The following is a 24,847-nucleotide window of genomic DNA, read 5'->3' as shown; positions in this document are numbered from 1 at the left end:
TCACATTATCATATATCAATAAATGTCGTCACAGCTTTTCTGTTTATGAAGTGTAAAAGTACAAATTAACAAAATGCTTCCGAAGCCACCTGAACATACAGCATCCATAAGAGACACTTTAGACATTACAAACACCAGAATTTCTACACAAAATATACCCTTCTAGCTAGATAGCTTCAAAATTATTAAACCATTTCTGCAAATGCCCCTGTTATAATTTAAATAAAAATTAAAATTTGTAAGTCCGAGGTCTTATCTTGTAGTTTGGCAAAAGTTTTTCAATATTTCTTACTGTTGAGAATTATTTCTAGTCCAGTACCACTGAAACAAGATTTAATACATGTCATTTGAAGGACCATACTAAAAGACAATTAGGTCTTTATAAAAACAAATGGTAGAATGTTGCATTACATCAAGCATTCATAATCAGACATATGTATTTCAGAAGTGCCCAAATAGGAAAATATTCTGCCAAAAGTAACTTTCTTTCTGCTTTTTTTCTCTGTAAATTCCGTCATAATCCATATTTAAATAGTCTAAATTAATGGTTTCTGTGTAAGAATCATAGAATAGTTGCTATTGGAAGGGATCTTTAAAGGTCATCTAGTCCAGCCCCCTACTGTGAGCAGGGACATCCTCAACTAAATCAGGTTGCTCAGATTACAGCCTGTTCAGACAAATTAAAACTGTGTTTCACTTAGTTGCTTCAAAAACTACTTATTTCATTGTTGCTTTGAACTGATACTAATATAAATACATTTTTTTCACTAAAAAGGACCCACACGCTTGAAAATGCTGCAAGGCATCCTCAGCAAACTTCAGACTGTTTTTCAACACAGAAAGTTTCATTTTCATTCATATGACTAAACCATCTTTTTTTCTGTAAAGAAAAAAGGTCCCCGAATAGACACTTCCTCTCTACAGTTCCTTCTTTTCTCTTTTTGAAATTAACATTAGTTGGTCTTTTTTAAAAAAACCCGAACCAACAGGATGGCCTCTCAATAGCTCAGTACCAAGAGTACCTGGAGCCCTGTGCTGGGCTCACAGAGCTCTCCACAAGCTGCTTCAGAGGCACCGTGAGACAGGGCAGTGAATTCTTGCAACGTGTGCAGTTTGCAACCCTTTGCCCTCCATGGCCGTACGCTTCACAATTATTTTCTTGATAGCTAATACTCTCATTTGCATGCTTAATTTACAGGCATCTGGACAAAGCTTGAATAGCTACAGAGAGTAAATAGTTTACAGAGGCTCTGGAGGTGGGGGATGAAGGTACAAAACAGAAAATGCATCAAGAGGACGCAAGTGGATAACGAAACCACCACCTCTGAGTACAATGCCAGGCAAATTCTGTCATCAGCAGACAATGTGCAAGCCCTGGTGCCTTCAAGACACAGTTTTCATGAAAGCTCTTCCTAAGAGGGTCATCTTCTGGTTGGAAAGACAGCCTCCACTAAAAACAAACCATGTCATCACATACTTGGGAAACTATTCTTGTTAGCTCCAAAATTATGTAGGGCAGCACATGTAGCAGGCACAAAGAGGAGGAAACTGACAGTATCCTTGTCAACTTGCTTTTAACTTGAAATTGAGTCTGGTTGGAAGAGCAAGTTAAACATTAATTTTCTGACAGTGGTCAGCACTGGCTATCACAAAGTGTAATTGTAGTTTCACAATCAAATTTTGCTGCTTCTTTCCCTAGTTGCAACTTAAAACCAAATAAACACCAAGATAACTGAAAACTGGAGAACAGCAGAAGTGACTTGATACAAAGCTCAGAAGAGCAAGGTAGTTTTCTTCTAATCTGTCAGCTTTATTCACTCTGTCAAAGGATCTCATGAAAAACACTAGTAATGCTAGAGGAACATACAATCAAATTTTAAATCGGAACAGTATATGCAGCTGCAATAAAAATGTTTCTTTCTCTCAAGAGTAGACAAAAATTTGAATCACCCAAGCTCACCTCTTTCTTCCAACACAGGAACTCAAGAGCTGTGTGGTATGACATTTATACTGAGCCCACCTCAGAAGTCAAACCACTACCACGCAAGAAGGTGAGGGAAATGCGGAAGGAGCTCGCAAGTGAAGCGATGAAACCGTTAATACGCTAACGGCAATATACAAGAAGTGCAGCACATTCCCCTCCAAACAAAAAATGTATTTGGTAAATTCACACTGAAATGTTCATGATGAGTTAAATATAGGCTGTTCTAGAAATAGACTAAAATGTCTAATTATAGATGAAGACAGTGACATTCAATCCATCCCAAAGCAACTCTTTCCCACAGTTTCCAACCTATGCACTTAGCATTCCTATTCCTAGCAAATTATCCTAACCATATTTTCCCCCAATACAGAGAGAAAAAAATTTGACACATAAATTTAGGAATTGGAGGTTCTTTCCAGGCTAACAAAAGTATTATCAATTTCACATTGAAGCCTGCTTGAACCTAGTTCAAACTCACACACGACACAAGGGGAGTGATCTCTTTAAGGACAAATAAATGACCTGAGCTCCAGCCCTCTGATTCAACACTGAAGATGGCTGACAGGTAAGGCCTAAAGCACACCAAGGCAAGAATGCATAAACTTTGGTCCCTAGCCAATGGGATCCTCTCAGCACAACCACTGACACACTGACTGCAGGAAGATTTGCCATAGGACAGGCTTATATTGAAGAATAAATCATTTTTACCTCTACACAGATTAGCCAGGTCAGGTCAGAAAAGTGAAAATGTCCAGAGCCTTTCACACAGCTGCTGCAGACTTTTGATAAGCAAAAGACTTAAAATTCCAGTATGTATAGTCTCTGTCAACTACTTTATCTGTGAAGAAACACTTAGGTAAGATTTAAGAAAGCAAGATTTAAGAATGCAAGTAATCTCTAAAACATGTCAGAAATTATAAGCATTATAAATCACTGGTATATGGTAGCAAAGTTTCAGAGCTTATGGTGCAGACTGTAACCAAGGCTGGAAAGGTGAACTCCACCTCCTGCCACTCCTGTGCTGAATCACTGTGGAGGGGGAAAGTCCTTGCTCCTTCTCACACACCCAACAAACTCCAGTGAGTTATGAAAACTGTCAGTGAAATCAAGAAAATCTGCAAGCAAAAGCTGAGAAATTTTTGCTAACACCTGCAAGAAGAGAAAGCTGATTTGGAGATCACAGCTTCTCCTCTGACACAGAGGGAAATCCTCCATTTTTCTTTCTTTTCTATCAGCTCACTGAGCACACTCCTGCCACAGTTCCCTCCCTTGAATATGGCTGTGCTGAAATACACCTCATATATTCGGCTTTTTTCATACATCAAGTGTCTAAAAAGTAACACACACCAAAGTATGAGTTTTCAGCAATCCTTAAACATCAGGCTATACCAGGCCGACAACATTCTTCAAATCTGGATGTCTATCTCTTTTTTCCTTCTCATTTGAGGACCAAGACCATGGATTTGACAACTCTAATATTCAACGGATGAGAAAAGAGCACATTAGAAAACCAACACTTCTGTAAAGGCAGGGATGTGGAAATAATGTTCAAGCTAACTGGCATCTGATGACACACCACTCCCATGGCTCTCTCATCACAAACAATTCAAACTGAAAGATCCCTGCCTTGGGGGTGGGGGGAAAGGTGGGATTTTTTTTTCTTTTTTGTGAGACAAACACATGCTTCAGCTACACAAAAACTAACACCACTTCTCTGTACCTTCTAATCCATTTCTCTGCCTTTTAGATCTGTCCAAGCTGTCACCCATAAGTCTTGGGAGGACTTTCAAATCACTTTTTCCTAGCTCCACCACTGCACCACAGATGTGTCCGTAGCCCTGGCAAAGTCGTTGTACAGCAGCAAAAGAGAATGAACATGGCAGCTTTTGCCTTCACAGAGGAACTGCTCCTCTGTGAAGCCCTGATCAAGAGAAAGTAGCAGCGGCCACTTACCCTTTAGAAAACAAAAAGCCTTCTTCCCAAGATAAGCAGGTGCAGCTTGGGAGATGACTTAAAAAGAAAAACTTAAAACCTCAAATTTTTAGGGTTGGATGTCTCAATAGGGTCTGGTGCAAAAGAAAGGAGGGGAGAAAAGAGATAAGTAAAGGGAGGGTCACGTTCTACCAGTTGCAAGCAGAGAGCCCTAGAATCTGAAAATGAAAGTCACGATGATAAAAAGAAAGATGCAAATATATTTAAGAATTTCTCAGAAAAAAACTTCTATTACTAACTCTTTTTTTTTCCAAGTAGTTCCTCTGTAATTTTATCTGCGATTTTTCAACATGTAACGATGTGCCAAATAAATCCTCCAAACAGTTGCAAAACTTGCTGCTTTCAGAAAGAAAAAATACAAAATGTAAAATGAAAAGATAGTGAAAACACATTGTACTGTAAGATGCCGAAGAAAGATGCAGCTGAACACTCAGAAGGCTGAAGACAAGGGACAGCCTCACCCAAAACATGACCATTTACTTAATGGTTGCCTCCCTCTCTCTCCCTCCCCTGCAACTGATCACAGCACTAAGCAAGACTCCATGATACTTCTCAGATACAGGCTCTAGTCAGTAAATGAACCTGGAAAGTATTCCCTTGTGCACGACAGCTCAAGTGCCCTGTCATTTAATTTTCAGTAAGAAGATATCAAATTGGATTTCTCAAATGACAGACGGAAATATATGGTCCAAAGTTATATACTCAGACAATACTTCTAAATAAGGTTTTCGTTCAACAAAGGTGGAAACAGAGATTCATTTTCCAAAACTTTGCTAGAGTCCAGAAGTACGTAATTAGGAGAATCAAGGTGATTTTCATCCACTGAAAGATTAAGAAGCAATTTGACGCACCACAATTACCTCCAAGATTTCCTTCTCTCATTACAACTACCACTAAACATATTTTCTAATTCGTCTGCCATGTACCCCATCACCATAACTTCCATTTCTTAATCATTTTCAGGAAAAGGTGAGTACCTGCCCGCATAACAACTTAACTCCTATTTTGAACGACACCGCGGCGGCTGCCCTTAATGGCTCTGTTTCGGCAGAAAGAGAACTTCAATTTAAGGGCGCAGAGAATGATCTATCCTCGAAATGATCTTTTATATCTGCCATTTTAAAGTCACCACGGACCACACCGGGCGAACAGCAGCGGAGCGGAGGTGTTCAAAGCCGCAGCGCTGATAGCCAACACTTTGCCCGAATCGCTCTGGACCGTGCCCTGCTCCATGCTAGCCGAGTCCATGCACACACAGCTTCAGAATAAATAAAATACGTGAATTTTACAGCCCGCTGAGCGGCGGCTGGAGGGCTCCGACCGGCAGCCAGCCTGGCACCCCCGCACGCTGAAAAGGAGACAAAAGTATAAAAAGCAGCAGCATTACAAGCCAGCTGTCACACTCGCGCAGCGCGCTGCTCAGAGCAGCACAGCCGCGGTGCCCTTTGCCCGCAGCAACAGGCACAGCTTCAGGCAGCTCACGGCGCCGCTGCCCCGAGACGCCCCTCTACTCACGGCCCAATTTATATTTCGCTTTTCCCTGCTGCTGCGCTTTTCCAGAAGTTCCCTCTTCCCCGCAGTTTCTCCCGACGGCTGCGGAGCGCTGCCCCGGGCGCGGCCGCCCGTCGAGGCAGCAGCGGCAGCCGCCGCCCGCAGCCCGGGGCGCCGCGCGGCCCTCCCGCCCGCCCGGCTCTCGCTGCCCGGGCAGCACGTACCGCCCGGCCGCGGGGCCCGCGGCGCCGCCCCGGCCTCCCCGCAGCGTCGTGCAGCTAAAATGGCTCCTGTCGAGAGGGGGAAGTTGTGCCCGGGCCCCGGACGGTGACTCACCGCGGGGCCGGGCGGCTCGGCTCGGAACCACACGACACGCCCCGGGGCGGCGGCCGGCGCTCCGCCGGGCCCGGCCCGCAGGTGGCGGCGGGGCGCGGGGGGGGACGGGCCGGCGGCGGCCTCGTGACCCGCCCGGGCTCCGCTCGGCCCCGCTCCCTCGTGTGCGGGGAGCGCCCGAGCCGCGCCGTCCGCTCCGCCCGGGTCCCGCCGCTGCCTCCCATCCTCACGGAACATCCCGCCCCGCACCCCTCCACCAGTAATAATTGACAGCGCCAATTAGGTTGGAAAAGACCTCTGAGATCATCGTGTCTGACCCATGACCAGAATCCCGCCCGTCAACTAGACCATGGCACCAAGTGCCACCTCCAGGGACGGTGACTCTGTCACCTCCTTGGGCAGCCCATTCCAATGTCTACCCACCCTTCTGTGATGAAATTCTTTCTAACGTCCAACCTAAATCTCCTCACACACGTTCTCTAAGACTGTGTTCTCTCATCCTAAATTAAACGAACAAACACGTTTCTGAGGAACATCTCATCTTTTCAACCAGTATCATCTTGCTCACACCAAACTGGTTAACTCCTGAAAAAGAGTGAAACTTTGGAAGGCCAAAATGCTTGGGGAAATTGAGTTAGAATGCAGCATCCAATGGAACATAGACAGACAGCCAATGCCAGAGCCAGGGTTTCTGGGATTCCCAGTAAGTTTCTGATACATCTTCATGTTCTTTAAACAAAGCCTCGTGCCTAGTAAACAACACACTGGAAGCCGCCTAGCCCTCAGCAGTGTAGGTGCTTGGGACAGGCTCTATGATTGCATAAGGCGCACTGAAAGGCCTGACAGAGGTGTAATTTTAAAAACATGGCACAGACGATGAGGACAGAGCTACTTCCACCTTGTTTCTGTAGGAAGGGTAAGCTCATGCTCTGTTTGTGGCTGGCATGTGCACTGGTTTCCCACAAATTCCCAGAAAGGCAGAGTCCAAAGCAGCGCACAGGCCATAAGGGAAGCCGTGGCACAGGGACCCAAGCCACACAGCCAGCAGAGAGGGTGCAACGGCATGGCAAGGAGCTGGGAGGAGAGGAAACAGCAGGAGCAGCCGTGCAATGAGCAGGGAAGATGAGAGTAAGAAAAACCTGAAGCTACTTCTAGCAAACACATTGAGATAAATTCAAACGTATTTCAGCAGAGCTGTCATTAACGCTTACAGTAATAATTAACCAGTAGTCCCACAAGTTTTGTGCTGCATAAAACCCATCGTTTTATGGACATTAATATCTCCAATTACTGGTTATGCTTAATTACCAAGAAGAAAATTTTGGGGTTACTTCCAAGTAATTGAGTCCTTATGACACACCTGTATGGCACTTAAAAGCAAAATTTGGTCTCAGTTTATTGTTTAAAGGGCAGTTACCCATGTATGACTTTATTAGATGTAGTTTATTATCCTATTTTTGCAGCCTGCTTTAATGAAAGATCTGAAAAAAGAAGCAGCAGCACACTTTTTATGACTTACTGATTAAAAGTATCAATTAAGTCAGTACTAAAATATCTTCACTACAGCTCTTTATCAAAATATGACTTCATTTGTATTTCTCAGTTGAAAAAAGTCCATGAGGAGAAAACACTGTGTCATTATTTTAGTTACTATATATTTTCCACCTCTCACAACAGATGTATATTCCTTCTCTCCAACAACTTAAGTCTAATCCAATCTTACATCTAAAAGCATTTGTTTCTTGTGCTGCACAACCCTTTGTAAATCATGGGGCACGGAGGGAAGAAATCTGACCCAGGTGCACAGCGGTTACAAGGAACTGTAACATTGGCACAGGGAGAGCACCATTTTAATAATTGAAGCAAGTCTAATAGTTATGTTTTAGAAAGGAAAGAAACAACACCTTCTTATCCAAGCAGTCAACTAAATTGAAAAATCATTTTGTAGTGATGTATTAGCACAAGCTATGCAAACATTTTGCTATTTCTAAGCTAAATCTGGAAGCAGTATTTCTTTAAAAAGCATATGTAAAATGTAAACATATTTAGCAAGAGAGAATGCAGGTGGATGTTCATCAGTGGAACTGTATCAGGTTTCTTGCTAATTATAATTTTGGCTTGAAGAAGAAGTGACCTTGCCCAATGCTGGGATGAGTATTTCCACGAAACTTAGATCACCATTTGCCCAAAAGACATAGCTAGACACTGACCAACAGCACAGCTTAAGCCAATTTAAACAGCTTTAGCCCTCCACTCCATCCCAGCCTCATATTCCTTGCACTGAGCTACTCCCCCCACTGTTTCCCAGAGCAAATATTTGTGCAGTCACACAGCGTGGCAGAGGGTGGAGCCCACCAGCAGAAAAGTTAAGGCTGCACAAATAAATAAATAAATAATGCACACTACAATTTTCACATTGCTGCTGGCCCCAGCTCCCAGAGAAACACATGCCAAATCATGTGCTCCAAGGGGAGCAGTGCAGCCCAACAGGCTTGGACTGGCAGAGACCTGGATGTGGCTCTCACTTCTGCTGGCCTCAAGTGAGAACCCAAGCAAGCTGCTTCTCTTTTCACACCCTGCTTTGATAATCGCCTCCCTCCTCCACAAGTGGCTTTGAGAGCTCCAGGTCTCTGCAAGGGCGGGAGGAGACGGGCTGCCAGGAGGCACAGGAGCAGAACAAAGCAGCTGCCTGCACAAGGGGCAGCCTGAAACTGAAACCATGCGAGGACACACCACCTGAAAGGCAAACCATTTAGTCTCATAAACACGAGCCAAAAGAAAGGTTTGTGACTGTGTTCAGCTTTTGGTTTTGGATGGGGGTTGGAGAGGAGAAAATACTGTTTTGATGAAGGAAAGGGAGCAGAAAATTTAGATCCAAAACTCTGAGGTTTTTTTTTTTTTTCTGCTACATTATACACAAGCTCACCACATGAGAAGCCTTTGCAAGCCCCCATTCATGTGGCGCCCTGTGGTATCACTCCTAATGCACCTCAAGATGCTCCAATTCCTTTCCACTCTTGCAAGAGGAGATCCCACCACCCTGCTCCCAGCTCAGGCTCATACAATCACCTCACAGACTTGGAGCTTCATCAAACTTTGTCTCAAGACTGGATTTAAGAAGCTTCAGCTTTGAATTTGTTTTTGTAGGATCCCAGTATCTCAAGCTTTGCAAAATAGTTAATCTCAGGTATCTCTGAAAGGGAAGGAAAAACTCCAACAATCCCATTCACAAGCACAGCCCCAAAGAACACCTGAGCAATGGATATGCCCAATATGCCCAATTGTGTATGGAAGGACAACACTTGAACCAGCTTCCACCCAAGTCTTAACACCCAAACTCCTGCATCTTCTTTTCTCCTTGTGCACAACATCAAGAAACACTCACTAGTAGCGGTGCAATCACATTTTAATCCAATAAATGTGATATGCATCTATCACAGTGTTACTGCCCTGGTACTTTGGTTTGTGGGCTGGCACCTTCCGTGGGGGTAGATGCCACATACAACACAGGCTGACACTGGTGTGGGTTTCTAGTGCTGCCAGATGCATAATGACCTAAATATTTACACATGGAGAAATTGCACCAGATTATAAATTAGCTTACTCCTGTGCCCAAAGGAAGGAGGACTTTAGGCACAGACAAATTTGTACCATTGCGTTATTTAAAAACTTAATCACAAATTCAGGCAATACACTTTTGATATTTTTTAAGACAACTGCTTGCCATCTACAAACCTGCATTTTCAGAGATTTCAATAGACAAGAATCTCAGAGAAGAAATGTGGATGACACCTGGAGAGCAGCCCATGCAGCTATCAGTTCTTAATTTCCAATTTAAAGGCAGGGATCCGTGATATTTTAGAGCATACTGTGAAAGCAGAGCACAATGAATTTCAGAAAATACAGTCTACTTTTACATTGTGCTCGTCTTCTGAACTTCAGCTGAATTGTTGGAAAGGAAAGGTGATAGTAAATAAAGTGCATATTAAAAGGCCACTATACTTCTCAAAAGCTGAGAGGGAAGGTATCCTGGCCATCTGTGTTTAACTGGAATCCTTCAGGTAGTAAATGTCATCTTTCAAAATATACAAGGGAGTATTTCCCAAGTCTACGGTAGCAGAAGTCCAGAAATGATTCCTTGGTAGCAGAAGGGCTAGAGAGGTGTCTGAAATTAAATGGATTCACAATCAAGCACCAGGCAGCTTGAACCTCTTTCATTTTGTCCTTCCAAATGCATCTCCAGTGTTTCCTACTGAAGGCAGATTTGGCAAAGATGCTGCCTTTGCCAGCAGTACAGCAACATCCCACACAGCTACAAACCCCTGACCTCCTACAGCCTTGCACAAACTCCTCCTGGATCACCTCTAAGGTATTCCTAGGTCACATCCCAGCAATGGCAAACCTATAGGACAATTTACTTTTCCTCACTCTTTCAAGTTCCTTCCTTCCTTCCTCCTTTTGTTATGGGTCTGCCGCTGCTGAGAAGTACTTCTTCTCAATATTTCTGAGAATGGTTTAAAATCTGGGTATGTTCTCCTTTCTACTGACAAGCAAGCCGTGGAGGAAGAGAATTTCAAAAATCCAGGTAGTAGATACAGCTCTGACACAGGATAATCTCTGATTCACTCTCAGCCAGAAACTACAGGCTCCAACTTCTCCCCAGCACTTCTTTACCAACCCAAACCACACTTTTCCCTTCCCATTCTCTCCTTGCACTGGATCTGATCCATGTGGTACCTGTTAAACCTTCCAGTGATCCATTTAAGTGCCTTACTGTGGCAGAAAGCTGACTGGGGAGGATGGGGAATGCTGGCTGCTCTTGAACTAGATCAGACTGTGATGAGCACTGCTAGCCAAAGACATCAGACCTCCCTCTGTGGCAGTAATAACTACTACATTGGGCCTGCACTCAGGTAAATTTTCCACCCTAAGATTCACATGATTGCACAACAGTCACAAAAAAAAAAAGGAAAAAAAAAAAGAAAAAAAAAAAAGATGCATTACTTGGGAATGTAATGTAATGTCCCTCCCCTACAGGAAGAGGGGAGGGACAGAGATACTGCTTAACCCATGGCTTTCTGACCTGAGCTAGCTCTTATTCTGTCCTCCCTCTGCACACTTCTTGTCTGTTTGTTTCAGAAAGTGCACTGAAAGTTATTTAACATCCTATAAATACCCCTGCCAGTAGGTGTGACAGAAGTCACGCTTGTAAACCCACAGCTCAAAGGCAAGTCACGCAAAGAAACAAAAATAGAGACAGGACAAATTTATACCCCATACTACTTCTCTCAGTGAGCTTTAGACCTCACAAAAATCATGAAACAAAAAGAGTTACACCATGATCTGCAAATATTTTCCAAATACAATGCAATGTTACCAGGTTTTCCCGGGAGAAAAATGAAAAATTGTCATGTGTCACCTAATGCTATTGGTAAGCACCCTTAGACAGACAGTTAAAGCTTTGGTATCCTAAAATCCAACTCACTTGTAATTTGCTAATTTCCAGTTCTTCATTCAGAGTCACTCAACTGATCCACAAAAAGGCCAACTTTCCTTACATCTTTGAATGCCATCTGCAGAAACTGTTCCAGCACACACCCTACAAGAAACAAGGCAACTAAACAGAAGGAAATGGACAGAGGAATGCATTTTATCCCAACAAAGAGCTAACTCTATCTGGATTTACTTTTTTTTTTAATCTAGAAGAGTTTACTGTTTGAAAAGGCACAACCTGTTTCTGAAACAAGGCAGAAAATAGTATAATTCTAACAAGGCCCAAGCTTTGCATTGTAAAGGCAACACTATTTTATATACAGAACACCTCACTACAACATACTTGCAACAAACAAAGTCAAAATGAAGTCATTTTGTTACTGAATTACTAAATATCCCAAGAGAACCAACAAGGGCATAGCAATATCATGTCTTTATTCCAATTTCTCACACAGTATGTGTATCAGCCCTGAAAATTCCTTTCACATCTGTACAATCCTGACTGCAGTAAGATTATACTAGATCCTTAACTTTACAAATGAAATGATCATTTATTGGTATAGCTTTTTTGAAAGACAAGTATTAGGTTGCCTATCTATCCCTACAGATTTGCACTCAAAGGTTTTAAGCAAATACGGATTTCCCACTGTTGTGCAAGAAAGACACAAAGGTCAGGTGGTACAAGAGACGAAGTAAAATTTATAAATACTGACAAAATTCAAAAACATGTGAATGGAAGAAAAGTCTAGACTTTCCAAGGATAAGAACCATTCTTTCCAGAAAGAAAGTCAGTTTTGATCCTTGAAGTAGAACAGCACACCCAACATCATCCCACAAGCTTCAGATCCCCCACTATTATACTCCTTCAGAGCTATGTTGCATTAACAGGATGGTTGTATTTGCTTCAGCATCTTTGCAAGGATAGTTTTTGAAGAATATCAGCTTAATCTGAAACCATTACTACACCAGTAGTGGTAAACTTGGCCTTTACTCTTTTCCTTTTTATGCACACAAACACAAAATCCAGAACTATTTGTAAACATGTTGTTCTGTAGTTTTTCTTTTTGATGTCCAAATGTTGAAATCCCTGATACAAGAAAGAAAAATTATTGGGCATGTGAATGAACAGAAATATATACTAAGTTACACTATATTGCAAATACATCCAGAAAGAACATAAAACAGAGGACCGGGCAAATTTTATATAGCCCAACAGGGCTCAACTAGGACACTTTGGCTAAGAAATCCTCATTAAAAAGTTGTAACTGTATTTTTTTCCTCTGCTCATTGTGAGTCATTCATTACATTTCTGGGTGTTGCAACACATTCATGAATAATAAACACGTACTAGGAAGAAGAAAAAAAAACCAAAACAGTGTCCACAGTGGATTTTTTAATGTCTGTATTTATCAGTATAAAAATCAAGAATGAAGCTGAGATTTTCAGAAGTTTCCATGCAAGGAATGCTATTAATCACAGACAAAGTATTTGGTACACCCAGACACCAGTGCACAGACACATGCCAAAGTTACAGCACAGCAGTGTCAGTATTGCTGTTTTTGTTTGGCCTCTTCACAGGGTGGGAGCAGAGGGGGAGGGATCATCATGTTCCCCATAAAACCCTCTCTTGAGGACCAACAGCTAGGCACCGCCCTTAGCTGGACAGTTCTGGACCCAAAGCTGAACTTCTGCAGCTGCCTTTTTTTTTTTTTTTTTTTTAATTAATTTTCTTTTAAAACCAGAGTTAGGTTTCAGAGGCTGCGCAGTCCCAGAATGACATCCGCACTACAGGAAATTACTGCTGATGTCTTAAAGAAGTACCAGGGAATTATTTATCCACACTTGTGTTTCAGACAATAACAAAAAAGAGCACCCAACAGATGCCTGTGTCAGAGTGGTTGCTGAAAGTTTTTCTACTGCTCCAGTCAGATGAAAAAATATTTACTTGTATTCCGATTTCTTTTATCCTTTCAATCCCGCCACCTAATGCAGACCCCACTGGCTACCTCACACACTTGTGCTGATTCCCTGTATGGATGCAGACCAAATTCATGGAAATAAAGGAAATCCAGATAAACGTCATTTTTAGAAAAATGTTGAGCTAGAGTTCCACGAATATTTTAGATGCTTACAAGAATGCAAAAGGGTATTTCTGCACTGCTCAGGTGGTGAACACAAAGGAAAGGAACGTGTGTTTATTACTGCTCTTGCAGCTGCTCTAATTAATGGAGAAAGATAAAAGTGGTAACTTGGAGAGGCAGGAGATAGAAAATAAATTATGAAAAAAGTAAGCTCATGTGAATGAATCAATTTTCCATTGCAACTCACTCAGGCTGAGACCTGGCTATTAAAGAACAGTTAGCTAGAAACACAACCTGGTTACTTGCTTGTTCAGGAAATAATATTTTTAGTAGCAGGCTTACCTATCCAAATACATGCTACATTAACCAATTGGTGAATACATAAATCATGGAGAAGAGAGGGAGAAAAAAAAAATAAAGACTGCAGGACACAAAAAGGAGGGGTATAGAGGAGCTCAACGCTGCTGGGAAGGGGAACTGGCTGCTGGAAGGCCAACATTTTTATCTCTCAGCTACATTTCAAGTCACAAAAACAACAGTTTCCATCTCTAAGCTCATCTTCAGTCAGGCAAGCAGTCCTACCAGCAAATCCTGTAGGACTGAGATCCTGTGGATCAGTCCACCAAACCAAACCAAACCACCTCTGCTATTGTCCCTTGCCCATAAAAACAACGTACAGCAGTCAGACGTATCCTAAACAGGCACGGAGGTTCAGCTCCAGAGGGAATTGCTGCTACTATGATGTGTTTTCCAAAAGCCTCCCAGGAATCATCTTTCTTGGTTCTGTGGTCTAGGGAGCCCTGAAACCAAAACTGGAAAGCAGAGGCTAAGAGAACAAGAAGACATTATGGCATACACAGTTTCCCACATGTGATTTTCCTCCTGCTTTCTACTGACAGAGGTCATTCTGTTATTAATGGAAGCAGTTCAATGTTCTCCCCATATAACCTGTCATAAAGGCTTAATATTCTCAATGCTACATTCAAAGGACTATATATAATTAATTCTTATTATTTCAGTCTAAATTAGACTCTTTAGCATTTCAATATATATATGTTTAAACTTATAATCCATTTTGTCCTGCATTTATTGAAGGTCCATCAGCTTTAAAGATACCCGTGCTCTGAAAAACACCCCACTAGAACTGAGTGACTTCAACTCCCTCCACCAAGGAACAGGAGTTCACATTCTAGCACAGTAGCCTCCATTCAGAGCGTTTCATCTACTGCTTCTCTGTAACTAATTTTATTTCTTGAACTTTTCCTTTTAATGCTCCCCATTTTTAGCAAGACTTATTAGAAATGTTTTCCAGCTTTGCATAACAGACAAAAATATATCACTTGTGACTGAGAGCACAGACATCTTCCTGTGTGAGTAATTGAAGAGTAACATCAAACTAATTTAAGTTTAATATTCAGAATAACAATAATTAAAACAACCTTTTCTATGACAGTAGTCAATGATCTCACTGAGGACGGAGAAAGAGTAAAGGAAATTACTTTTTTGGGGTTTTTTTCATTAATTGCTCTCATCCTCAGGCCTGTTGGTTTTATGATATGATCCCTTGCTGCTTTGCATAAGCTACAGCAGCTTACTTCCTGCTACTCTGCTTCTCGAGAAAATGAACTCCCCTACTCTAAACAAGGACGCTTTAATTCTTTTATTGCTAATCCTTACTTGCATGCAGCAGGCTGCTGCTTCCCCAGAAGATCCTAAACAATCTGTCTCAGGGTTGTGGTTCCAGGTGATTGTAAGAGTGTTAGGTGCATTACTTCTACTTAATTTTCTGAAAATATACACATTTTCCTTAACAGCTTAATATTAAATTTCCCCTTTCTACTCAAGTATATGACATTACCCAGTGAATGTTTTCAAAGCTACCCAAATAAATTATTTGTGCACCATTCCAGCAAAAGTCAGATTTGGAGGTACAGGATTTATGAAACAAAATTATACAACACATTGGAAAATTCACCACACAGGAAAAATGCTATCTGCATCATCAGAAAATGAAGATTTGCATTTTTGTGGCGATATGGCAGCTGGAGATCATATAGGGAGCACACACAGGAGAGAGCACCCTGCTTTGGGTACAAATCAACAGGTACAGTGCCCAGGGAACAGCTGATGCTTGTAGGCAGGAAGGAGCAGGGTGAAGACCTGACCTGAGGATCTGCAGGGCAGAGCTAATGCAGCAAAAAGCTGTTCATCTACATAGACAAAGCAAAACAGAGGAATGGGGAAAATGGTGCATAATCATGTAGTAGTTGTGTTGGCCCACTTTTAGCCTAAAATCATTGCCTCTATCTGACATACAAAGTCCCTATCCCTCCTTTCTGTAAGTCACAATAAGGTCTCCTTGGAGCCTTCTCTTTCCCAGGCTGTCCCAGCCTGACTTTGTAGGAGAGGTGCTCCAGCCATCTGATCATCTGCATGGCTCTCCTCTGGAGCTGCTCCAACAGGTCCCTGTCTTCTTTCTTTGCTGAGGATGCCAGAGCTGGATGCAGCACTCCAGCTGGGATCTCCAGAGGGGGAGAATCGCCTCCTCACCCTGCTGGCCACAGGCCAGGATGTGATCAACCTTCCAGGCTGCAAGTGCACACTTGTTGGCTCGCATCCAGCTTTTCATCCATCAGGAACCCCCAAGTCCTTCTCCACAGGGCTACTGACATTTTGCTTTGCTACAAAGCTCCTCCCTGCCATCAACATCACAGAATCATAGAGTAGTTTGAGCTGGATTCAAAGATCATCTAGTCCATCCTATTCACCATGGTGAATAGGATGGACTAGATCAGGTTGGTCAAAGCCCCGCCCAACCTGACTTTGGACACCTGTTCATCCATACCATTTCTCTGACTCTGAGCAGAGCAGAAATACACTTCTACTAGTCATGCAAGCAAAGCCCCAAAAGATATCTCCTTGTCATCCATTTATTTTCACTTTTATTAAATGCCAGAAGTGCAAAGAGTTGAAATCTTCTGGGGACAAAAAGAAAAAATATCACTACTGTGACAAAACAGAGCTGGTGGTAGGCTGCAAATTCATTTACTCTTTTTCTCCACATCACTGATGGGGCCTTACTGACTTACTTTCCCCATTACTTTCCCCTCAGGTCTGATCACTGTCACCAATCCCAAGCTAACAATCACACCTGATTTCCCACAGAACCACCTGGGGCTTTCTGTATCTCCCTCCTCATGTGTAAAGCACAGCAAAGTAAGTCCAGACTGTCTAAAAGGAATTGGAAGATCTTGAGCTTGAACTCTTGGTCATATCCAACTGGAGAAGCTCTGATGGCTACCATTCACTTTGAAAATCTGATCATTATTTAGGTGAAAAAACTGCTTGTCCATGCTTCATGCTCTTAATCTCCTCAAAACTACATCACACTATGTTCAGGATACAAGGGGAAAGAAAGTTAAGCTCTAATTACAGGTAACTGGTCTTCAATGTTATTTGGTAGCAGCATTCAGATTTGAGTCCGTTTTCCTCACATTTAGCAAAAGGTAACACTTTGTTCTTAAAAGGACACCAAAAAATCCTTCAGTAAACAAATATCCACACACTAAGCTGGATGAGAGGGATGTAAATGTCTCACTACAGGTAATGAATTAAACCCAACATTCTTCTGCAAGCACTGATCTAGCTCTCAGTTATTCAATAGGAGTTTAAATTACCACAACTTTACCAGTGGGACTATTCAATTTCTTCTGTGTCTCATTTCCCTGGCTCATGTTCTTCCAGTTAGAAGGAGAAAGCCAGTTTGGATTGCCTTTTTCTACTTCTTTCCCTCTCTAATTTGTTTTATCTTATTTTCTTTCATTCCAGCTCTATTCCCTATTCTTCAGGCATATAAATGAACATTCAAATACATTTTATAATAAAGATAGGAAAATTTGATTGTGGTGGCTCTCCAGAGCAAAAGCTTGGAGACATCTGCTTTTAAGCCACCCAAGCTCTGATCATGTTCCAGTCAGAATCCACATACAATTGTAATTTCCTCCCTGCTTATCTGGAGATGGTAAGTAATATTTTTCTGGCAGATGAAACAAGTAATCCCAAAAAAGGGATTCCTCCCCAGAACAGTGAAAAAAGAAACCAAAAAAAGCCCTTCCAAAATTTTATTTTTACTTGTCTCCAGTTCAGTAACAAACTGAAAGCCATGATTTGAAAATGCAACTAAGAAAGTGGGAGCAGACAAACAGCAAAGTACCAGTGACAGCATTCATAAGGCCACCTTCGCATCCGTCCTCCAGTTTAACACCATATCCAAATTCCATGGTTTCCCTAATACTTCCCATTTAGGACAGGTTGCTCTGCTAAAAAGCAGTCATCCTGCAAAGATGATCACAGTGCTATGCAAAAGAACCACAATTATGCATTTTCTCCCTTAAATGACACCTGCACACTATTGAACACCTATAGCAAGACTACTGCTCAGTCTGATGATAACATATGCAGAACAGAAACTTTTATCTGAACGTACATGTTCCAACTTCAAAAAAAGATGGGAGAGTTGATACGGTTATCCACCACATCATAAACCAGAAACTCCAACAAACTACACAGTGTTTAATTACACTTAATGCTGCTACACATCTTGATGTCAATCTGAAAAAAGGAAAGTGTGAATCCAGGAGACCCAAAGGCTTAAAGAATTTTTTAAAAAGTAATATTCTTGATGGGTGTTGAGGCAAAGACATGAGATCTGAAACCTAGTCTGAATCTCAAAGTACATGAAGAACACAGAATTTTGCAGAAATTCTCCACAGGAAAGGCATTATCTCTAAAAATACTTTTTTTTTCCCCCTTCAGAAAAACATGAAATTAGTAGTTTTCTTTGACTAATGTGTATAGATTTGGGAAAAGAAGGAAAACTCCACCTACCTAGTAAACACAATGAAGGGCTTGCACAGTTACAGTCTCATGTAAGACTTGAGCTTTTAGCTGCTAGTCACACACAATGATAAAACAGAGACTACAAACCCCCACTTCTGATTCAGCTTTTATTTCAGAGGGACAAAACACAACATCTACAAAGGTTAACATAATGGTTTTCTTGCAGAAAACACCGGAAGACCTTTTATGCCAACAACATCCTGAAAACATGCTGCCCTGAAAATCTGTTCTGTCTGACCTCTGCTTTAGACTGCCCCAAAATGTACCTCCAGAGGCAAAGCAAGCAGCTACACCAGACCTTAGGTCATGCATTTGCAATAGTTCACCTCAAATGAGGTACACAATGATGCCCTCACCCCCTCCCCTCCCAAAAGGGTACAGTAATGATAGATGTATACTGGTATACTTAATCTTAAGGACATAAAACAATTTAACATAATAGACACATCCTGGAAAAATATTCACAAACAGTCATTTGCAAAGAATATAAAAGTGTATTTCTGCCTCTCACAATCATGGCTGTGGTATGCTTATGATCAGAAACCAGTTTTTTCATTAATTAAAATATTATACTTGTAATGGTTGCCAAGTTTTGCCACATGATAATATTAACATTTGAAAACTGCATTTGAAAAATTCTTAGTCATATTTCTTTAAAGCCTTCAGATCAAATCTGTTAACCCATAAAATTAGGTCAACTAAGAAAACCTGAGGAAGATCCCTAGAGGTTTGTTCTGGATGGCTTAAGATGAAGGTTTCACTTGAAAAGGCATCCAGTGAAAGACAGCTGCACAGAGCACACGAAAATCCAAACACACAAGAAAAGAGCTCAGCTCTACCTCAGTGGAAGTAAGCAGGTGCTGGGGGATCTATTCTCTGCACAAAACTACATGTGGGTATAATTCCCCTCTAGCAGAGGCAAACATAAAATGCTGGCACAGGTCTGCCAGCACAAGATTGGAGAAAAGTTTACATTTCTAGATTCTGCGGATACATCTCACTTCCAATATCTCCACTAACACACCACTGATTTCCTTAACACTTGCCCCCAGCAGTTTCTCAGCACAGTTACCAGAAAGTGCCTCAGCTTTGCCACTTAGGCTCCCCAGTCCATTTTGAGTGAAATAAATCTATGTTTTAACCAGGCAAGTTAAGCAAAATAGTTTTGGCAGAAACAGAAGGGTTCCTGTTTTCAGCTGGCAGGTCAGGGGCTGTAAATGCACGCAGAAGATGAGTGACCAGCTGCCAGGGGTGGGGGGATGACTGATGCAAGACAAGCAGACATCACAGCTATGGGCTATGCTCTAGAGATTCATTGTTCCTTAGACAACACATTATTATCACAACACAACTGGATGTTGGATTCAACAACGACAAAGTTGGATCAGTCAGTGTTCCTATGGCAGTATGTGAACACTAAGTACTCTCACACCCTTTTTCTGACCAGTCTTGCTGTCCTCCTACCCACAATACCACTTCCCTTGCCATTTATCTTAAAAAAAAAACAAATCCCATGGCACAGGATGGCATAACCCTGTCACCTCTTCAGTAAACTGGTGACGAAGTCCACCCTCAGCTTCCCTTAAAACAAACATATTTGCTGTAGCTCTCTTGATCAACAGTGGACCTTAGAAACCACAGACCTTTCAATTTCTCCTAGACCTTTCCCTTTTAACAGAATGAGAGAACAGAAAACCAGAATGCTGTTCAATGCCCCCTCGCCTGGGAAAGGTCTGCAGCAAGTTGCAGAACCCTACAGCTTTTCCACTGCTCCACCACCAGCTCATGCCCCCTCTCCAAAGAGCCCAAACACACCCAGAATCATCCAACGCAGGCTGACGTGTCAGCTGCTGAAATGGCACAGCAGCAGAGCCTCTCTGGGCAGCAGCAGATGCTCAAACAGAATCTGCAGCAGCAGACACTGTGTGAGCAACCTTCTGCCAGGGCTTGGAGAGTGCTTGGCTTTCTACCTGAACCTATGACATGCAAATGAGTCACAGAACAAGGTCAAGCAAGCTGAAACACCTCATTAAATTTTGTTGATGCCTGTATTGCCAGCAACTCCAGACAATGTAACTGCTTAATGTCACTATTGTATTCATGGAGGGGAAAAAATCAGGATATCCACTGCCTAGAGTAGACAAGTGGGTGTTAGTACTAGGTTTTAACATGAAAAAATCATTCTGTACATACATACGAATAAAAGGAAGTTAAATTCTGGAGAGTGGGAAAAATTACATCTTCACTGGCCACAAGCGTGCTGGATTAGGCACCAAATGGGAAGTTTGCACAACAGGTACAGAGCAATGCATTCCATAAAAACACCTAACTCTTGACTATTCTGATTATAGTGACACTTGGCTGTGGTGAGGTGGAAAATCAAACCTGACAGATAACACAGTCCTACTACTGTTTCTAGTATTTGTTAATTCAGGGTGCATAATTATCCTACACACATAAGTTTGTGCTGTTGCACATACAAACAGTCAGCTATATTGCTCAGCTACTTAACAGTATTAAGTTAAAATTTGATTTGCCTCCGAGATGGACACTTAACAATTCTGACAATTTTAATCTCAGCCTCAAACATTGTTTCACCTCACAACCAGGAAGGGAAGGAAACTCACTAAATATTACAAACACAGTAAGATGTCACAAAGTGGCAAACTACAACCCACGACTGCACTTTCAAAACAGACACAATGTGGCAACATTCATTATCATCTCATATTAACACAAGTTTTATCCAAGTACTGAAACGTCAAAATCGAATGCCAAATTCATTGTTCTCTGATTCTGCCATTTTCTGAGAAGAAATTTATTAAATAGCCTAACTAGAGCTCTTTAAAATTGAAAGCATCCAATCTGATTTGTACTTGTGTTTGGCTCCTGCATGTCCTAGAAATCAATAGGAAATTATTATTAACTCCAATGAACATAGCAACAGGCAGATGGGCCAAACCCTAGAAGGCTGTACCATCACTGGTTTCCCAAACATGAACATCTCAATAGAGCAGATGAGGAAAGTGTATTTGAAAATCATGTTTGAGAGGAGTGCTTGAGTATTTCCAAGTCCGTGGAAACACTCGTATATACATACTTTCAAGTCTAAAGATAGTAACGTACAAGAACTTCATCTCTTCAAGTTTCAGTTGTTCTCAACAAGAAAACTTCCAGTAAACTCATCCTATACAGAAATTGTTTTATTAACTTAAAACTTTCATAGGATATCTTAAAGTGTGAATGAAAAAGCCAAACCAAAACCACAGTAAAAGAGTGAACATCAGATTTTTGATACCATGTACACTACAGTACATGCAATAAAATACATTTTTTACAGAAAGAAATATTTCAACTCTATAGAGTCTATTTGTTCTAGTTCAGCTGCAGAAGGAAAAAATGTGTCTGTTATATCAAAAAAGAATGGACTATGGAATTGTAAAGCACCATCCCGCAGCTATCTAGGCTCAAGTTCAATTCCCAAGCTAAATTAAACTTTCAGTTTTATTGTGAAGCTGCCTGGAAAGGAGCATTGCAGGTAATGCTTCAGCTTGATTCAGGCAGTCAGTCATGTTTCAGGTTACAAAAGATTTCACCAGTGTACCCTCTGCTGTTTTAGTGACTGCCAGGGGTGTTCTGCTGCCAGGCCATGCGCACATTGCCTGCCTCTGTCTGCCTGCAGCAGATGTGGCTGCAGGAGGGGAATGCCCGAAGGACAGAGGGATGGCTAAGGGAAGAGCAGTGAGCAGCTGACTTCTGAACACTGAGCAATGTTCTTGCCTATCTAAAAGCAGAAAAAACCTTTTTAATCCCTATATATATGTAGGGAATATAACTGACAGCATCCTGAACAAAGAAAGATGATACACCGACCTGGAAATAGGAGGGGACTGTGTAAAGTGAGATCTGATATCCTGTCACCAGCTGCCACCAGATGTGGTGATACTCTAGAGGGAAGTACACAATAATTAATCACACTCCCAGAAGTCAAATTAGGCACCAAGAAAAAATGGTGCTCCTGACCCAAGAGAAAACCAGCCAAGTTCTAAAGTATGGCATTTTATTGTAATCTTGTCAAGGTAGCAATATGTGCTACAATACACAGAAAGCACTGCAAGTAATCTTGTTTTCTCAATCTAGGGAAAAATGCAGGTGAATGGAGTACAGTCCTTCCCTGTTTAACACACACTAGAAACATCCTCCACACCAAAGCAAGTGAAAGCATATCTTTAAGAAGAAAAACCCAGCAACTTTAAACACTCTCAGCAACTGCAAATCCACTACAATCCTTTACTGCCCTCGTTGCTACTTATTAGTTCAAAGTACAACATGCCCAACTTCATCTCTCAGACACTGGATGGTCAAGTAAATATCATGTATTTTCCTTACACACATGTATGATATATACAGGCACCATATAGTTCCTCAGATGTACAATCTGCAGTTGTGACACCTGGTCTCCAAACCCTGGATCACTTTGGTCCCCGTGCTCTTATTAATATTTCACATCCTCCCTCACGTGTGAGCAGCAAAACCAGACATGGAATTCCTGTGATCTTACTAATGCCACGTACTTTCCTACTTCTGTGCAATATTTATATTGCTGCACAGCCAAAGACCACACTTCAGTTGCAGCATTGCAATGAAAACTCCTGTTGAGATGATTCTCTGCACAAATTCTTAAGCCTTCTTTCAATAAATTACCAGTTTGAGGACAGTCCCCTATCGTGCTGGTGTAACCACAATCCTGGTTCCTTTGTACATGGCTGCATGAAAAATGCCTTCTGATGGATGCTGATCATTTAAAAAAATTATTTGGAGTATGGTGTACTAGTAACTTGTTCCACACGTGCACAAACCTGCACATAATATGCTGGTAATGAGGCGATATCATCACAGAAGCTGTGAATATATTGATGTTAACCAGCCTTACACCAAGATCCAGCCCCCAGGGAACCTCACAAGAAACAGCTGCGCTCCCATAGAAGAAAGGCACGCCTAAGTTCCTCTCTAAACTAAGAAAGATTTATGAAGCAACTCTGCCAATGTTTGTGGTATTTATTCCACAGTGACTCCATGGCACAATTGTTTTAAACTCACACTTCACTGCAGACTTAATAGATCTATCAGGGACACAATATAGGGTGAGTCTGCTACAATAGAGCAGTTGATGAATAGCTTAGGAATTTGGGAGATGTGGGTTTTGACAATTCAAAATGCTGGGAAGCTATTTGCTTTAGTTCTACTGTAAACTGGTCTTTAACAATCGTTAAGACATTTTGAAGTATTCAGAGCGAGTGAGCCCTGGCTTGTCATTTATTTCAGAGGCTCCATTTTAAAAGTTTTCAATTTTTCAGCCAGGAAAACAATGAATAATGTGAGTAAGGAAAATCATTCATAGCATTAACCAAAGATGTTTAGGTTCCTTTCTCTAGTAAGGAAAAAAAACCAAACCAAAAACAACAAACCAAAAGAACAGTTAGTAGACCATGTAACCAGTCAAATAACATTGTAATTCAGCAGCACATTCCCATGTACATAAACATATACACAGGATTGGTGAAGCTTGCAGCATTGCCTATTAGGCAGCTGCTGAACACTTCCAATGCAAGATGCTGCTTCCAGCTGCTTGTAACTTGGCCAGACTTTGACTGCTTGGGTTGAAATTTTCCAAGTTGAATGTCTGCCTCAGGCTAAATTCTGTTCCATGTGCTGTAGGAGCTACCTCTGAGTGAGGGGTGCAGAAAGAGGCAGACTGGGATTAGAAGAACTTGGCCAAAATATTTGAGCTGTTTTCAGAACAAAACCAGGGAAATTGGTGTCTCCCAATGGCAATATGTGTCTGGAAATGTGAAAGGCTTTAAGGCTCTTCCATCTCCCGATGACAGATCTGAATGGGGGGTGGAGCCCTTTTGGAGGTCTCCCTCGTGAAAAGTCCACCTGCATTTGGTCAAATGTCCAAAACCAAGCTGCACTGTGTGCATTTTCAGTAGGTGTCTGCTAGGCCACCTCCACATTCTTCTCAGCTCCTCATGGTGATCAGACAGCACAAGCAATTACAAGCAAGAACAGCAACACAGAGCACAGCCATGACCAACCACCACTGGTTACCCTCAACAGGAGGCTCTGACAGCAGAGTCCCAGGTGTTACCTTATGAACCCAGCTGATGAAGGACAGTGAACAAATATGCCACCCTAGGCTGCCTATCTGCTTTTTGGCACTTTTCCTAAGGGAAAGAAAATCTAGGAAATTACTTACAAAATGCAGTATTAAAAGCATGATAAGCAAAGTAGATTTTAGAAATTATTAGAACTAAGTGGTTTACATTAACTAAAAATGTCTCCTAGTGCTCATATGCATCAATCTCTAACTAGATAAATCTGTATTTGCAGCTGACCTGGCCACATTTTTTCCCACTGAAGCTTTGCTGTAATTAACACACAAACTCCTCTTTTTGCCCTTGTTCTCTAGAGCATCATAAAACACTTTCAAATCACAGAGGAAATGATTTCTTTTCTCTTAGGTTCTTATATACTTCTCATCACTACAGTAATCTGTAAAATAAAGGATACT

General features: G+C 41.7%; 1 protein-coding gene across 5 annotated transcripts in view; it reads right to left on the bottom strand.

Annotated features, from left to right (window-relative positions):
- The window catches only part of ELF1 (E74 like ETS transcription factor 1), an 87,173-nt gene that overhangs the window by 59,969 nt on the left and 2,357 nt on the right, over positions 1-24,847 (bottom strand). The window contains exon 1 of one of the 5 annotated variants that reach the window (XM_054271791.1): positions 22,147-22,212. The exons of the other annotated variants lie outside the window; for them this stretch is intronic. The gene's annotated coding sequence lies outside the window, so the exon portion shown is untranslated. Of the gene's footprint in view, positions 1-22,146; positions 22,213-24,847 lie in introns of those variants that run through there. 5 annotated transcript variants of the gene reach the window in all.

This window comes from Melozone crissalis, unplaced genomic scaffold (genome assembly GCF_028551555.1).
Source record: "Melozone crissalis strain CALT ecotype California unplaced genomic scaffold, PUWL_Pcris_2 ptg000013l_1, whole genome shotgun sequence".
Classification (NCBI taxonomy): domain Eukaryota; kingdom Metazoa; phylum Chordata; class Aves; order Passeriformes; family Passerellidae; genus Melozone; species Melozone crissalis.
This window is presented reverse-complemented; position numbering and strand designations above follow the sequence as displayed.